This window comes from Struthio camelus, chromosome 3, assembly GCF_040807025.1.
Source record: "Struthio camelus isolate bStrCam1 chromosome 3, bStrCam1.hap1, whole genome shotgun sequence".
In the NCBI taxonomy this organism is placed as follows: Eukaryota; Metazoa; Chordata; class Aves; order Struthioniformes; family Struthionidae; genus Struthio; species Struthio camelus.
Window position 1 is genome coordinate 63,100,509 of NC_090944.1, and position 14,952 is coordinate 63,115,460.

At 39.4% G+C, this 14,952-nt stretch overlaps 1 protein-coding gene across 11 annotated transcripts in view; it reads right to left on the reverse strand.

Annotated features, from left to right (window-relative positions):
* HS3ST5 (heparan sulfate-glucosamine 3-sulfotransferase 5) overlaps positions 1–14,952 on the reverse strand; it is a 203,998-nt gene that overhangs the window by 12,772 nt on the left and 176,274 nt on the right. The window lies entirely within an intron of this gene.

Below are 14,952 nucleotides of genomic sequence, written 5' to 3' on the forward strand. Positions count from 1 at the left end.
CACCATTACTAGGGCTGTCTAATAGCCACAGCATGGAACCTGACTGGGTAGTGACTTGTACTGTAATTGAATGTCTTGCTAGGCAAATCTGTTCAGATTTTAAGCCCTTTAGAGTCAGTCTGGGCTAGAATTCAAGAGAGATTTAAATACTGTGCTGCCAAGTGAGGCATCACACATTAGGAGTTATGCATGTATGTCCTGTGCGCACAGTGTACGGGGGCACGTTTACTGTGGCTGTACTATTATCACAGGGCAAGGAGGACAGAAATCTAAAACAGTGTATTTCATGATCTGTGCCAGCAAGCCCATGATGATAGACCTGAGAAGCATGTAGCTTGGGTGGGCACAACTACAATTTTTCAACTGTAGCTCAGTTGTAGGTGTGTGACGCATCCTCTCATCTCCTGCTGTGTATTAGGCTGGGCCGTTCTGTGGAAAACCCCTCAGGCACCTTATTTGCCTGTCACCAGCCATGAGATGTTACCTCAAGAAATGACTGGACACAAGCTGGACACAATGCCCTTATTCACCCGCAGCGTTCAGTAACGTGAAGCATGAACTTAAATTTCCTTTTCTGATGTGCTCCAGAGCCCACCTAAAACCCACAAAGGAGCTTAGCTTCAAATAGTTTGGATAAGTGGCAAGTCTGAGTGAAAAGATGTGACACTGTACCAAAAAGATTGAGTCAGAATAACCACTATATAGAAAGGGAGGACCTTGGGCAAGGTAGAAGGAAGTGCTAAGCAAAACTTTTTATCTTTGCTCTGACTCTTCCCTAGGAATTAGGCTATTGACTGGGGTTGCAGACCTACCTAGGAAAAGCAGTCATGAACCACTCTTAGAGCTGGATGCCTAAATATCTTCTTTAGAACTGAGGATAATGATCAGTCCTTTCTTTCAGAGCACAGGCAAAGATGATGTGGTGCTCATTCTTTGTTCTTCACTCTCTTCCACTCTTGGGCTTTCTCATAAATATACAGGAGACTTACATTCAAATCCTTTCACTGGTTTAGGGGATTTAAAGACATATATTCTACCTACCAAGTGAATGCTTTAATCACCAGATTGATCCTCTTGGTATAAAAGAAAATAGAAATATCAACAGGAGTCACCTGAACTACTCATTCATATTGTCACTCCCAAGACCAGGGAATGTTTAATGTAATCTGGACCAGTTTCAATAGAAACTACTTATTTGCTGAATTCTGACTGGACTTACTTTGAACAATTTTAATGGCCTTTTTCTTATATTTTACTAGCCCTAGAGGTTTACAGCTCCCTCTGCAGCTTCCTTCCTTCTTTTCCAGCCTTGGGACTTGCATCAAGCGAGGTAAGGGTAAATATATATAACTATATACAGAAGCAGGATGGATAATGAGAGTGCAAGGTGAGACTGGCCACCCCTTAACAGAGCTTGCAAAAGTTTCTTTGTCCTGCCGATGCTGTTAAATTTTGAGAGTGAACATCGTTATAGCTTTGGCCCAGAAAGCTCTAACAGGATTCTCGGATACAGCTCGGGAGCTAGTACAAGACAGGGACCATTCTCAACAGGAAGCACACATGGTGCCTGCCTTAGTGTTAAGTGAGTTTAATGGTATGCATGCAGACCACTCCATGCAGATCATCATCAGGCCCACTGTACAGTCTCAAGCATATTTGATTTACTGCTATAGAGAAAGCCTTTGCAAGTCCAGCCCATCATCTCTTGCTAAATAAATGGTGCAACATTGGAGCTCATTGACTGAGCCTCTAACAAACTTCTGGTGTGCTAATAATAATAGCAACTCCTTGTACAGCTACAGAACCAGGTCATAGCTCAGGATAACCCATCAATAGATTGCTTTTTACATAGATGAAAGCAACTTTATAAAAAGAATTCTTAGGTAAGATCCCTATTGCAATAAGAATCATATAAAATAGAGAGAAAGGAATTTGTAATGTAAATACAGAGGCAGAAGAAGTATTATCATCCTTTTAAAAATAAATGAGGAACAGAGGTACAGACAGATGAAGTGATTTGCTCAAGGTCACAGAGAAAATGTGTAGCACTAGTGGGATTCAGGCTGAAGTATCTGCATTCCTATAGAGAGTCTTAACAGTAAGACCAACTTTCTCCTTTTTTTCTTAATATACTTTTCTAAACATTGAAAGATAAATATAAAATTGCTAAAAGAGGAAGTATGGATATTGAGCTTGGCAGACAACCCACAACTGAAGCATAATAACTTAGAAATGAAGAAAAATACGTAGATATTGTACCTCTGTGTTTTTATGTTACTGCTAATTGCTATTTCAATTAAGTTATTTAATTAAAAAAGAGGGAAGGGGAAGACATGATGATGACAATGATAAGAAATGTTCATAGATTTTCAGTTTTAAATCTTTCATTGCTGCTCTCTCTAGATAAAAGTATCATGCTACTATTACAATAACAGCTTCTGAACTTCATGTCTCTGAAAACATATTCATCTTTCCCTACATGAAACTAAAGTTCTGTCCACACTTTTTCCTTATACAGGCTCTTGGATCCCAGTGCATTAGTCATGCTAAGTCCTGTCTGCAGGCCTCTCTGAAGCTGTGCAGACCATCAGCACAGAATGAAAAGAAATAAAAAACAACCTGTTTCCTGAAGTAGATTCCATAAGGTCTAATTCTCTCAATATTCATGCTTGCAATAAAATCCAATGCATTAAAAAAAGAAGTGTACACTCACTGGGAATATAATTTCACAGAAATGGTTCCATTTGGTCTGTGTTCATATATGTGTCAGGGTATTTCCACATACAGAAAATCACAGACAGAACAACAGCAAGTGCTAAAATCCTGCTAGAAGTGCAGATTTCACTTATTTGTTTACTTAATTAGTTGCTATCACTTTCAGCATCTAATTTAAAGCGCATTGAGAGAGTTTTGTTCTAGAGAGCTTGTAGCTTCTACAATACTTTTCTCATATGTTAGGTTCTTACAAGAAACAAAATTTAGATAAATAATATAGCAACTTCTGAAATAGCTACATCTTGCAACGGATATATTGAGATAACTGTATGTGACAGAGAAGAGGATTAAAGAAACAGTTCTGTTTAAAGCACTAAGTCAATAAAACCAGAATGTGATTAAGATGAAAGTCCCTAAGGCAGATATGTTACTGAAGACTAACACAGCAACACTTAAAATGGAAGAAATGAAAATTCTGGGACAGCATTTACCATACAGAAAGCATACTTTTAAACTTAACAACAAGCTGGAAGGCAAGGTGAAATGTAATCCAAAGTGACAAGATTTTAGCAGTTATCTGAGTCAAATACTTCTTTAATTTTGGATTTATTTCTCTGTCGGTGACAACGACTGAACTTACACATTGGAATTACTGACCACTAGGAGGAGGCTTCTGAGAGCAGCAGACAGAATTTCCCCAGTAGCTGGGTGCTAAGTGGAGAACTTTCTACCAAAAGAAAGTGTTGGGTGCTGGATGCTAAATGTGGAAATTCCTACCAAAAGAAATGAAAGTATACTATCACACATATCTAGTACACTTGCATCAGAAATATCTGTCTTGAAATATCTAGTTAAATCTGCAAAATACATGAGAATAGTCACCTCCTGGATCGCAAGAGAGACACAATGACTAAAGAATAACATAAACAATTCACAATGTGGAATGAAAATATTGTATCTTCTAGAAACTATATGAAGAAAAAAAGAGTAAGATGTCATGTGATTTCAGAGGCACACCTCATCTAACTTGTTAAACTGATATAGCCTAAAGTTACATATAGAGGGTTACATTTAGCACCATAAATTAGTATCACCAGCATATTGATTTGAATGCCTCACCCAACCCCATTTCCCATGCTCCTACACTTGTGAGCGAGAGAAATTGAGTTATCAAGGGAATTGCCAAAAGAATACACTGAAGAAGACTAGGTAGAACTATATTGATAACACCAACTGAAAAATAGATGAATTATTCCCCAAAAGATGAAGCAGTCATGGATAAAGAAAGATGCTGCATGCGCTAGCCAAAGAAAATGATTTTTTCCAAAAATTCTTCCAAAAGCTAATTTTAATTTCGAGTTCAGTAAAAGTCAAGTTAACTTCAAATTAAAGATGGACTATTTCTCATAAGTAGAATTATAAATTTTATAAAGAATTGCGAGAGGTGTGTAGAAACAGAATAAATATGTTAGGGGATACTGTGCTGGTAATATCAGGGAATGGCATCATTCACTCAAGCAACCATCATAAGGACCCTAAACAGCAATCAAAAAGAATGAAAGCAAAGAGAGTGGTATGAGTTAAACCACAACATATGTTAACCAAACTGAAGGATGTACATGCCAGAAGTATATTTTTAAGAAGAACTCCCATAATACTTTAGAAAATGAAATGATTGCCACCTAAAACATTCTATAGCTGCAAAAATGCCAAGACAGAAACACGGTGGCAGTGAAAGCGAAAGTGAAAGAACCATAAACGTGTGAGAGGGAAGGAATTAAACCTCTGCCACAAAACAGCATCACTGACTAAATGAACTGTAAGATCCATCAGTAAAGACAAAATTTTAGTCTGTTGGCTGAAATGAGATGGGGAAAACAGAAAAAAATACAAATAATGATAGCATTATTCAGGAAAAGTCTGAATTTCATAACAACAAATTTTGCAGAAACACTGATGCCAGAAGCTATTGCTATAATCAGCTACTCCAAATAAACAGACAGGCAGACCACAAGATCCCCAGCAAGTTATTTGAAAGTGATCAGAGGAAAATTTTTGGACACATGGAGCAGAGATGAGAAGATGGGAAATGAATAATGTGATTGTTTGTGGAGAGAAGTGTAAGAAAAGAAGGCAGCACATAATTCTTTGCTAAGAAGATTGAAGAGATGAAGAGCTGATGGAGTCATGTGATTAATCAAAGTAAAGTACAAACCACTGGCAAATATGTACGAAGGAAGTTGAAAAAATAATAAATAGAATTTTTTAAAAATGGAATTTATCAATCAGTTGGCATAGATTTTGTTTTGGTTTGCTTTGCACACCAGCAGGGGTCATCTGTTGACCAACAAATATTTGACTCCATATATTATAGAAAAATCTTTGAGTGTGTGGGATTTAAGTACAGTGACTGAGAAAAGAAGTCAGGGAACAGATCACTCAGCACACTTCCTTTTCTCTTGCTTTTGCACGATGTTTTATGAATGCTAACTACAGCATCTTGCATTTGTCACTGTGAGTAAAACTCACGCTAATGAAGCACTTAGGCTTCATGGCTTCTGATATGGCCATTACATAACGTTTGGAAGGGAGAGAATTTACCCCTCAAACAGCATGCATTAGCTCATGATCCTCTCCATGATCTGGCTGGAATAGCCGGTTAGTTATGCTCCTGCTCCTTCTTGAGCACCCTCCATGTTCTCTTCCCATTTGTGCTAGCAGGCCACTAAGAAAGTCTAGGCCAGCAGGAAGGAAAAGATACATACTTTCTGCACCTTTTCCCCAGTACACTTGGCTTAGAAAGTTTAATTATAACAGCACTACCATGCCAGGTGGATTGCATTAAAGAACTGGAATAATCATGATAAATCAGAACACGATTTTTCATTAGGGAGGTGATTTTTCATTCTCAAGAGCACTGAGTAGCCAAAGAACTAGCAAAATTGTTACCCCTTCTGGATAAAGTAAAATGAGATGGATAATGAGAACTGAAACTTTTGAAAATACAAGTTTTCTGAGGAAAGGGCAAAGTGCTGAGCCTGTAGAAAGGGAAACTGGCTTTCAATCTTTCAAAAGTCTTCCTAAACAGTTCATATTTTCAACCTCAAAAGTAATGTAATTCTGATGAGCAATTGTAGTGTTTCATTTTTTCCTCTCAACCATAGGTACCATTGAGTGAGATGGGATAAAATAAGATTCATGCATGCTTGCTGAGTTCACGAGTTCAGGAAAGAAAAGAAGAAAATCCATTCACAACACTGAATAAGTTCATAGATTCAGGTAAATATCCCTGACTTCTAAACATGTCCTTTTCTCCTCATGATTCATATTGACTGAAACAGCGGAGAATAACATTTCAGCAAAGCTGACAGAAAATAGTAATGGATGTAGATAAATTCCAGTCTAAAGATTTCCTGTAATCTTATGCCGCAGCTGTGACAATGGCTTAAAAATACCTTTTTCTGTCTGCTATTGCAGAGTTTTGTCATTTAGGACTGCCTTAAGTCAATGCCCTTGAAGTCAATTCAGTGCATAAGGAAGTGGTAATACACTGCTTTTCTCTCGGAGACCTTCTACAAAAAAACAGCATCTGTATATGGATATTAGATTAGAAAAATTATCTTCCTTTCATAGAAGTTAACACATTATCAGTGCTGAAAGAGAGCATTTGTGATTCAAATCCCAAGCCCATCATGGTTTATTTGTATGCTACACCCAGATACCTCGTTTCTCTGAAGCCTACAGAGAATGGCAACTTATTTATTCAGTCCTGTATCCACAGAACATCTAACTCCATAGTCACAGCTATCCATAGCGACAATAGTACAAAAGCCCATGATTAGCTCTTTATCTCTTTCCTTTCTCATTTACCTTAATCATTCTTACCATTTTATGTATCTTAATGAAGGACATTGAGCAAGATGACAGGAACTGAGAAACAGCTCTAATACTAGCTATTGCTGTGGCAGTGCCAAGCAAGTCTGCTGCCAGATTGCCAGAGTAGTTAGGCATCTTGGACACTTTGATGCCCTTGCTACCTCAGACACATCTGCTTCGGAACCTGTCTTATTGCATGTCAGCTTGCATGAAGGCTGGCCAGTTCTGCTGAATGTTGAATAGGTTGCCATGATCTACGTTTAGCTACCATGCTCCAGGAACACTTCCAAGCATATAGATCCTGATAAGACTTCATTAGTCCAAAATACAGATGTCTGTCTCCCTGCCAGCATCCTGAGTATATTACCCTGCACTGCTCTTCACAGTGCACAAGATTAATCTGGTAGGGCTGGCCTCTTTCTTCACATAAATGGTGTTTCCCCAGCTATTTCCCTCCTTTTTTTCTGAAATGATCACTTGTCTTGTCTGCTTCATTTCTCAGGAACTGTGGAGCTGATGACACTAAGATGGAAAAAACTGTGGAATTCTGACTGTAGAAAGCTTATAATAGATGCTAATTTTGCAATCTTCAAAAAAAAAATCAGCCTCCTTTCCTCCAGCTGGCATTACAACAGCTGTAACCAAAAATAACTGTCAAAAAGGGAAAAGGAGGCTGACAAGTAAAATGCGGTGAAATAGAAGGCAGAGTCAATAACTGTGAAAGTTAAAAAAGAAGTCAAAAAGGAAGCAAAGGCCAACAGCACTGCCACAATGGCAGTAGGCACTCTGCTTTTTAACTCTATGGGAAACACTTAAGCAAGAAGATGACATACTACTTTTGCCATGAACAGTTCCACCATGTTCAGTGGGATACAAAGAAGGCAGGAGGGTATTGCTTAAGCAGATTAAGGGTAACAAAAAGTAACATCCTTTGACATACCTGTACATTTAAAAAGCTCTTTTCTACTGTTTTAAGTCATGCTTGCAGACTTGCTCTTCCCCCCCTCACTCCCCCCCCCCACCCCGAGAAGTTGCTCTTTCCCAAGTAATTTCATACCAGAAAGCCTATTTGGAGGTTTTGTGATTAATTAAAACTTCATAGACAATTTAAGTTAATTCTCTCTCCTCTTAGCTAATAGGGTGGCAAAGTCTAGATGGCCTCCTTCATCTCCTTGCAGCTCTGTTTCTGTGACTTTAAAAAAAGTAGAAAAACTGACCTAAATGCAAAACACTGCTAGGAATGAAAAGCGTTGATGGGGAAGCTAACAGCAAAAACTTATCCAAGCTGCAAATATATTTTGCTGGTGCACTGCATTTACAGTAAAAACATGGAAGTAGATTTTCCCTATTGCCTTTACTCCCCAATGAGTAAAAATTCCAGTATATGGGATAATAGATACACTCACAAACACACACATATACACAGGTTTGTGCCTATATAGACATGCTATCAGAAAATGATTTGAGTGAGTCTGAACATTTCTGTGCAACCTTAGTCTTTATTCTCCATGGAGAGATATACTGGCTTGGCTACACTGCTGCAGGTCCCCATGCTATGTGTGCTGCAGCAGCACCTACTGCCTGCACATCTGTGGCTTACGCTGGCTGTGAAACTGGAATAAACAGCAGTGACATCAGCCCATTTTCCTATTAGTGATGAAAATGTTCAAGTACAGCGAGATGATATTGCAAAATACTGTAACAACAACTGAATATGATGCTCACTTCTTGAAATCTTCTTCTCCTTTGGCTTTTGTGGCTGTATTTTGCTTCTTCTGCAGCCTCAGCTATACCCTGTGTGTCCTGTGGAGCAGTCAGCTCACTCTCTACCTCTGACTGTCCCACAGAACTGTGTTCTGGGTCTTCTGTTCTCCTCATACCTGATTCTGGGTAATTTCATTCACGAATATAAATGCTGCCTAATATCTTTATGCAGATTACTTGCTCATCTCCAAACTTTTCTTCTGTTCAAACTAATGCTCTGGCTTACCCCGTTACTGATGAACAGACATCATGAACAGATATCACACTAGCTAATATGGAGCACCTACATTTATTCTGGATCAGTAGCACCTCCTGTGCTTTACTTTTACTTGTAATCTAAGCCATCTTCAGCTCAGACACCTCAACCTCATTCACAGACTAAATTTCCTAAGTTTCTTCTGCATAAAGGTCTGAACAATACAGCCTGTGCCATACGTATTCATCCAAAATTTTCCCAAAGGTTCTCATCACCCTTCCACCTTAACTATTGCAGTGGTCTTCTCTCTGGTCTTGCAAGATATAACTTTGCTCCATTCACAAGTGTTCTGAGTGGTGCTGCACAGAGCATTCTTCCAGCCTGTTATTCTGGCCAAATCACTTCTGTCTAGGCATCCTTTTATTGTCTTCTCCCTTTCTCTGTCATACCTGTCTGTATATTTCTATGTCTATAGCTTCCATGGAATTTCTACAGGGATGAACAGAGAGAAAAGGGTTTAAAAAAAATTGATCCCAAAGACTAGTCAGTTAATTTGCAGAACGCAAAGTCTAGACGAGTCCCCTGTGTGCCCTGACCATAATACTTCCCTAAGTAGTGCTGTCTATTTTATGCTGGTTATCCAAGTGAAAATATCAATGCCAGTTTAACTAGGGACTTGTTGCAATGAGAGAGGGAGTCTTACTAACAGTTTTCTCTGAAAATTAGAGGGCTATGATTTTCCGCTCTGCATGTGTTTTAAAGGCCAGTAATACACTGCTACACTGGCCCACGTGACAGCTCATAACTTCCATCTAGGAGGAAAATACAGGGGAAAAGAAAGGGCAGACAGCTCACGTCTGCAGCAGCCAGGTGTTACAGAGCTACGCGATGCTGGAGAGTACCTTATAAATGAGCTCTCTGCTCGCTAAGCAATCCTGCTTCCCACCCACAGCTTATTCATCTTTCTCCAGCTGGGTAGTGCAAGCTGGAGAAGTAACTGCTGCCTTGGGGCTGTATTCTCTCTCTAACATGCATCCAACCTGGCAGATAGGCCTGCTCCATGCTTTTAAATAAAAAAAAAATAATAATAAAAAAGTCAACCTCAACCTCTTTGCACATCCTTTACTGGTGGAGCTCTGAGGCATGAAAGAAGCCAGCAAAGGCGTGTGCTTCTGATCCTGGCTGGCAGCCACACCTGAAAAATTACAGAAAGGCTTTTCCTCTGCTGGCACGAGATGCCTCCTCACTCTACACTAGAGCCACTCGAATACCATTTGATCCTTCTCTTATACTGATTTCATACTAATGCAGTGCTATTGCCTTGGTGGACTTAGTCTAAGTTTAGCTCCGTGGAATAGAGAGAATCTACTCCTTTCTCTATGGGTGTTTATGACTTAGTATCACTTTTTGGAGGTTTTGTTTTTATTTGTTTCTCCTGCCCCCTCATAATGACAATCACCACAGATTTTTTAGAATAGACATGTATTGCCTGCATGATAAAGTATACCAGACTTGATATCACAGTGAAGGGCCATCACACACATGCTGCATGAGTTAGTGGTGAATCAGTGAAAGAGGAGAGGGAAGTAATAGATCTGGCTGGATGTAAAGCTCTTATAATTCATCTAGGTGCTTGAAATATGGGCTCTGGGCTACGCAGTTCACATTTGCAGTGGCCATTATTTAAGGTACCTGCCTGGTTTGGCTTTGTTTGCTCTTGGCACTCATTTATAGAACCCACATCCTAATACCTTTTGGGATCATGGGTTAACTGCAGCCTCAACACTGACTATTTTGAACAAATATTGAAATCAGTAAAAAAGCTTGTACAATTCAAAGTCTACTGGTTAGATAAGATTTAACCCCAGAAGACCGGAACATCTTATGTAGTTGGCTTTGAAATGCATACAAATACCTCCATATGTCATCTTATATTCATATGGACCTCATATTACAACCAACTGCAGCATAAGTACACAATACAGTTAAACTATTTCTGTTTCCCTATGAAAATACAGGTTTGCTCAAGGGCCCTAGTTACATATTGTGTAGATATCAGAGTTAGTGGCATCTTATACATGTCTCAACAGAAGAGTTGATCTAATAGTGAAAAAAAGAATACTCACAAATAATTTATTTGTCAATTGGTGGGGGAAAAGACATGTGAATAATTTATTTGGTCAATATTATTCAATCATCAATAGAACGGGTAGAATAATTTATAAATTTACTTCTGAATAATTTAGTCATCAATTGATGGTAGGAGGATACTAATGAAGTAAACAATATTCAAATAACGCTCAGCAGGCTCTCAGACACAGACAGGACATTCATGGAGGAACTGAAGAAATGGATTCCTCCCTTCACCCTAATGGCAGGCTGTGGATGAACGCAGTGGATCACCACAATGCAGTTACCCTGTAGCTGCTTTGTAGCGTGCTGACAGTAATCTCCTCCTTTGCAATCCATGCACTCAGGATGACAGATCTGCAAAAGTGCTCTGACAGCGTGGGGTGATTTATTTGTGTCTTTGATGAATGTGTAAAACTATTTGGAAATTCCTTATAGTGTGTTCCAATGGTTTCTGCTGTTATTGCAAAAGTCCAGCTGCTTCTGACATTTGGTTGCAAAGGCTGCAGGTGCTGCAGTCCCATCACAGCCTTCCAATGCTTGACGCTTGTTACACAGTTGAGAAGTCTGCTGCTTTCTGCTTGTGTACTGAGGGCAGGAAGCATAGTTTCCCTCAGAAAGCTACGGGATCCTGTCTCCTATTTCTAGATGAACTGCAAAAATAAAAATTCGTACTCCAAGACATCTTAAGGAAAAGCCTTAACAGCTTAAAATATTTCATTTTGCTTCTTTAAAAGGCAAATCATCAAGCTACTGAGATCTACAACAGATTCTAAGAGTTGTCTGGTTGTGCAACTGAATTTGTGCCTGAAATCAAACCAAAAAGTGCTGACATCCAAAGAGTTAAAAATAACCCTCTGCCCACTGTTTCTTTTCAAAGTATGCTTTCTCAGGTTTGTTACTGTGACTTTCAAAATCGTTTCAAGGTAAATCTTATCTGAATGTAATATTTAGATTTTTTTTAATACAATAGCACCTTTTCAATGTTGCTTATGTGAGGCAGAAGTTACTTGCAGTCTGTGATATGTAATTCATTCAAAAGCATGCCACTGCCTTCAGTTAGAATCCACTGGTTTGCTCTGAGTTTCCTCTATTGCGGTTAAATGTTTCCATAACAAATCCAGTCTGAGCATTGACCAAGAGCAGCAACAGAATACCATTAATAAAAATCATTCAGAAGTGGCTTTTGTTGTGTTATAATCTCACAGTGTAATAGCTGTTATAAAAATTGCAAGATAGAGTAGGCATGTGGATGAGAGCAGGAGGGTTTTTTCTTTTTTCAATGTGCTAAGTTTAATGGCAGATATATGTGCGGTTTGGGACGAAAACAGATGCCCTTTATGAATACACTAAGTGGAGAAATCAGCTGGCTTATATTCTGCTCTCACCTGCTCCCAGGATTTTTTCACTCTTTGTTCCTTTGTTAGTTATAAACAGTAAGCACTGAAAATCCAAAAATGAGGGAAAGTTTATGAATTATACACGTTCACAGAGTTTATTAGTGCCGTTTGCTCATCCTCTTGGGAGTTACTGGAGGAAGAGCTTTGAGCAATTTCCAAATTTTCAAATGGGTTCTCCATTTCTTTATCTCATTCAGCTTTTGATATGGTGCATAAATTATTTATCAGGGCTACCATTATTTCGTTAGCTTGCCTTGTCCTCTGGCACCATGTCTGCAGAATGCTATTCATTTTGCATTTGCAGTTACTAAACTTAAAAGAAATCAGTTAATTTGTCCTCTGTTCAGCTCTCTCATTTAGCAGAATGATGTGTGAACGACTGAGATGTGAGCAGAATTTCATTTTGACCGTGAACCCTAATTACTCTTTTCTTCTTACCATTTCCCCAGAATATGTAACTAAAGTTTATACAAGAAATATTTCTATTTTCCTTTCTCTCTCTCTCTCTCTCTTTTTAATGAGAAGATGGGATACGAAATAAGTTTTTCCAGATCATAAATTCGTCCCTAAGGCCTTAGTGAATTGTGTGTTATGACGGTTAAGTCCAGGGCATGATCCTCTTTTATATATTTTAAATCTGTGTCCTTGAAGCTAATTTTTGAGGCAGTTCCTCTCATAGCTTCCCAATTGCAATCTGGATGGAACAGATTCTCAATTACTTCACCTTAAAGGGTGTAAGAGACATACTAGACATTTTCCATGCCAGGACATACAACATACTCTTAAACAAATCTTGTTTATTCTTGTTGACTTCCTCCTGTTTTACTCTCATAACACGCTTAAGTCTCTTCCTGCTATTCCTCACCCTGCTCCACTGATGAAATTACAAGGTAGCAGGCTATCAGGCAGAAGATTTCTATTAAAAATGTATATATGGGTAGTTTTACACCTAAAATAATGTGCTGATGGACTATCATAAGATCATCATTTAAGCCTCGGGGAAAATTTTGTCCTCACAGTTTGATGCAAGCACAGACTCAAAATTACTTTGTTGTAAAATAATTTCGTCTCAGCTGGAAAACATCCACACGGCACATTCATTTTCTGCCCGTTCACAGTACTCCTCTGGCTGAAGTCCTCTCACAAAAGAAGAGGAAGAGTGAGGAGCTGTGATGGGAGAGTGGCTTGTGGACACCCGCATGCAGTTCTGCTTTATCTCTTGCAAGGACCTGGAGCTATCTGCTTGAACACAGAAGCCTGAGTGGTGGTAATCCTGCTGGTGTGCATGGCTGCGGACAGGGTTGCGTGTGCTCCACAGCAGCTGCACGTTCTCACCCGAGGCACTTGTCAGTACAGAGGATGGATGGTAGCGCTACACTCCTTCCCCCGTGCTGACAGCCACTCAGGTGAATGATTCGCCTTCTGGCATCTCTACAACAAGCTCCGCGATCCTTTGCAAGATCATGGCCTAGAATAAGGAAGCAGTATTATAATATTACCTAAGACGATTTTACTAGTACCACATGTGGTTTAATTCACGGATTTCTTTTAAGTAGCACTCTCCTTGTCCTGTCTACAGGTTCCCTTTAATCTTTCAGTCTCTGAAGATGCTTCTCTCATGACCCCATGAAAATTCTTACTGCTAGCTAACCACGTTATTCTTCTTTATAAATATTTGTTTTTCTTGCGGGCATTGATATATCAAGGTCGTGTATTAATTCCTTGAGCAATTCTCACTCTTGAGAACAGTAAGCATTCTTACTCTTGTAAGAGCATTAAATGTATTGTACTTAATTAAATTTAGTGTATTTTATACTTTTGTGTGACTGAGTATCATTCATCACAAATACATATCTAAGAAGGTGGAGTGATGTCGGTGGTCAAGTTACCATTACCAGCAGATTCCGGACTCTGGAGAGTTGGGTATGACATAGGGCACCTTTTACCTCCAAATTACTGACCTTAACACTGCCTGTTTAATAGTTACCTAACAGACTATGCAATTATATAAATGTTTCTATGTTGTGTTAGGTCAGATAAGGAAGTTGTTAGCTTTTGTTTTGTAAAGCAGTTGTAGCTATAACTATGGTAGATCTGAAGTTTGGTATATGCAGAGAACCTTGCTTTCCATCATAAAAGTTTGTTGTTATATGTTCGTACATGCATCTTTCCTTCCGCTTTGTATTTGTAAATACATTTTTTGTCTCTAAAAGGTGCTCTTGGCAGCTAAAGCTGCCCACAGAAAAGATGACACATTAGCCTCTGCATCGGCAGGTTTCTTAAACTACCTCACTTCACTGTGTCTCTAGGCTGACCAAAACAAACTATTCCTATATGTGAGAGGACCGTGACTGCTAGGACTTCAGAAACAAAGTCCTTACGCAAACATATCACAAATAGTGCTTCTCTGCTCGGACGGCACCACTCCCCCTTCTCTCTTCTTCTCCCCAGCTGCCCATTCGCAGGGAGCCCCTCTCAGTGACCAGCTCCCCACACTCCCAGGCAGGCAGAGGCAAGTGTGTCCCTCCCAGCAAGCCATACAGCTGCTCCAGCTTGCTGCCCAATCCAGCCTCATAAGACCCAGTGAGAGGACATTTCCCTGCGCTTGGTAACATTAGCACTTGGCTGCCTTGAGATCTCCTAGCAGCTTTCCGTGCTATTTATACATACTTCATATAGGTGTTTCTGTGGGTCCTTAGACTAATCCTCCAAAATAGCTGGCCCTAAGCTTCATTCTACTTGTTTTACCTGCAAAGGTGCCAGTCCACATCAGTTTTCATAGCGCACCACTTCAGGCTTTATTCACACTGCTCTGTGTAGAACAGGACTGATTACAGAAAAGGCAACACTACATGTACATTCACGTTCCTT